Genomic DNA, 3,532 nt, shown 5'->3' with positions numbered 1-3,532 from the left:
CACTTACTTTTATAGATAGATATATAGTTTTAATTGGTGTTATATCTTTATAGATTGATATTTGTATAGAACAATGACTATTCATTTTATTTTACTCACAATACTTATGTATATATACGTATGGAATGTTTTTTATTTGTCTTCCTAATTTTACTCTTTTTTTTGCAGATTAAACCAAATGTACGCAAAGTTGAACATTCTAAGGGGTGAGTTTTGAAATGAAAAAATATTATCTATATTCGATCCTATACATATATATTTAGAGATAGGAGTAATATATAAATGCTAGCCTTAAAAGTTTCACCAAGTTGTGCCCGGCAATTCACTGCGCAGTGAGTCTGCACGCATCCTAATTAAAGCAAAATATTTAAAAGCAGACAGTGTAGAAGTTGATGCGCAGTTGCTTATCGTTCAGCGGATTTTTGCGTTTTCTATCCTTTGTTAGTTATGACAATTTCCACACTCATTTGTTCGTACCTCTAGTTTTCCAGATCGTTAATCATCATCATAAGGTCGCCAGTCCTAAAACATGTTGTAAACGCACCTCCACTCTTTCGTATCCTTAGCTAATCTTCGTATTTCCCTTAAACTAAAACAACCTGCATCCTTAACTATTTGCGAACAGTAATCTAATCTGGGTCTACCTCTACCCCTCCTAACTCCTGTTTCTGTCACTAATATGTCTCTGACTAGACTTTCATGTCTGAGAAGGTGTCCTACCAACCTATCTCGCCTATTTTTACTTTCCATAAAGTCCTCTGTTCTCCTATTCTTTCTAATACCTCTTCATTTCTAACTCTATCCACGGTATCGTGATCATTCACCAGCAACACCACATCTTGAACGCTTCTAACCTTTTCCGCAGCGCCCACCGTCCATGTTTCGCACTGTACAGCGCTGTGCTGGAAACATACACCTTTAACAATCTTTTTAGAATTTCTAAATTAACCGTTAACGAGTTCGTGACTTGTACTATGATCTACTTTATATCTCTACTAGTCCTTCCGTCCTGACTTATCTGGCCTTCTAGATACCTAAAATCAGCCACTTTCTTCTGTAGCATTAAAAAGAATGTGTTTAAACTAAGTTATCTATTTTAACATGAAATCGATTCCAGCGCCGATATTGTTGGTGATCTATGTGAAGACAAAAGTTTCTTCTAGTTATGGACAATTCTAAATATTCGAGAACATTCTAACCAAGGACAACGCTACAATCATTCAAGAACATTCTGGAAAATTTTCACACTTATTCTGAAGTGGTGTCTAGTAGCCGGGGTTCTACCAGCAAACTCTAGCGAACGTTTGGGAAGTTCGAAAACGTTGTTTAGGACAGTTTGGTCGAAATATGAAAATCATTTTTCACTAGTATGTATTGATTTAGCACTGTGCTTTAAGAGAAATTTGTCCACCCTGTATCACTACCCAAATCGTTGTTCAGTTTTCCTCGCCAAAGCAAATTTGAGAATCGGATGTAATGTATGGACATAAACTGTAATATGTCCCTTGTATGAATCGCATTTCTGCGGTAACTTCGATTGGATTATGTCCGTCCGTACGACTACGAAGCAGCAAAAGGAAAAATCGTCAGCAATTCATTCTTTCGAATGTGTGTGTACATACAATCTTTCCATTTATCGTTCAGCCCCAAAGACAAAAGTGACTTAGCTTGGCTCGTTTCTGTGGTCAGCCAACTGTTAATGTCTGCGCTATTTATTGTCGTGTAGATCTTAACTTTAACTAAATAACTCCACTGATTGAAGAATGTAAGATCAATCGACCGTGGACCGTATCCTAAATACCAAGAGCAAAAAGATTTTCCATCAACTCCAATGTAGTGCGAACAAAAGCGATATACGGATTATACCTGTTTCGATCTTCAAAATTATAGACATGACCAGTGTTCTACAGTAAAGAAATTTGTATTGGTTTTCGATATACCAATTTCTGATTAGACGTTTTGTGAGGAAAAAGTAGTTCTCCTTTAGATTTTATCTGATTTGATAAATGAAATGTATAAGTAAAACAAAAATACTGGAATGCAGAGGAATAGAAAGTAGGGAAATTGTAAAAGATTGCTAAAAGTGTATGTCTGAAGCATGGCTCTGCACGGTGGCGAAACGGCGGATGATTACAAGCGTTGCAGACGAATGATGAGGATATTATGAATAGAGAAAGTTTAAAATGAAGAGGTACTTATAAGAAATAGCCCAGATGGATGGGTAGAACACCTTCTCAAAAATGTGACACATTAAAAGCAGAAAGTCTCGATTAGATTACTGTTCACTGTTTGTAGTTAAGGATTTGGGATGATCTGACTCTAGGGAAATGCGATGATATGATATAATAGTAAACTGGAAATAAAATTCTTAATATTTACGGGTACAAAACTTGTCTCTGTAGATGCGAAAAAGGGTTCGGTTCGAGTTTGTTTACTGTAAAAGAAAACCAAAAAAATGTCTTCAAAATCGCTTCATAATTAACAGTTAATGATCCTTTCACAAAACTTCATTTGATTCTCTTGTCATTAATTTAATACTTTAGTCATTTAATAGTACTGTAAACGCTTAACCTCGATTTTAATTTGATTCTTTATAGATTCAAAAACAAAATAGATAAAAGTACTGTATTCCAGTTCTTTAGTTCTTCAAGCTTTTCAATGTCTCAGGTATTAGAGGATATTAAGAAATTTGAAGAAACCAAAATGAAGCAAACGAAACGTTGCAAAATCAACGGTTTAAGCTTTATTTATTCTGTTCGTTAACCCGCTATAAATCTATAAGTATTTACCTTTATTTTGCTTTTATTGTAATAAATTCAATTTAGGAATTTCAGCGCTTTCAAATTAACAGTTTTACAATATCCTGACAGCAAATTGTGGTATGTCGTGGCTTGGGTCTCCCCCTAATTTCTGCAGCTAAGTGCTGACACCCCGTAATAATATTTGTTCGGTACATCGCAATAACGTCACGATACGACCCCGTAACGACCCCGTCGTTCGGTTTTCGCGATTTGTGATACACTTGGTCGTTGTTGTAGCTTTCGCACTACATGTTCGTCCACTTTACGGCCTCGCAGCCCAATCGATTTACATCGCTATCATTTTATCTAAAATTTGCATTAAATGGACAAGAGCAGCTCGTTGTTTGCTGTTGTTGTTGTTGTTATATCCTTCCCCTTCGCCCCGTATTCCCTTTTAATTTTGTATATCGTATAGGGAATGGGACTCGTGAACATGGCCCGTTAAAAGAAAGTCTTAGCGAAAGTGTATTGTTGGTCAAGAAATGTACACTGACATAAAGGTACTAAAGGCTTATTTAAAGCTTTATATAAGAATGAATTGCCTAGGATAAGACTACACAGAGAAAATTAAATTTTTATGACAAGGAAAAAATTACATTTTTTCCAATCGATTGAAAGAAATAGTGGAATTTATTAGGTAACTTGTAATAATCTCAATTTTGACATGTTTCTTTAAAAATGATTTCGTTTCTTAATTATTACTATTAAATTTGTAATATCAACTAAAATAC

The 3,532-nt window shown here is 35.1% G+C and overlaps 1 long non-coding RNA gene across 2 annotated transcripts in view; it reads left to right on the top strand.

Annotated features, from left to right (window-relative positions):
• The window catches only part of LOC112904037, a 107,805-nt gene that overhangs the window by 65,124 nt on the left and 39,149 nt on the right, over window positions 1-3,532 (top strand). Inside the window, exon 3 of one of the 2 annotated variants that reach the window (XR_003230857.1) lies at window positions 169-206. The exons of the other annotated variant lie outside the window; for it this stretch is intronic. This is a non-coding gene — a long non-coding RNA (uncharacterized LOC112904037). The remainder of the gene's footprint in view (window positions 1-168; window positions 207-3,532) is intronic. 2 annotated transcript variants of the gene reach the window in all.

Source organism: Agrilus planipennis, unplaced genomic scaffold (genome assembly GCF_000699045.2).
Source record: "Agrilus planipennis isolate EAB-ADULT unplaced genomic scaffold, Apla_2.0 scaffold33, whole genome shotgun sequence".
Lineage (NCBI taxonomy): Eukaryota > Metazoa > Arthropoda > Insecta > Coleoptera > Buprestidae > Agrilus > Agrilus planipennis.
This window is presented reverse-complemented; position numbering and strand designations above follow the sequence as displayed.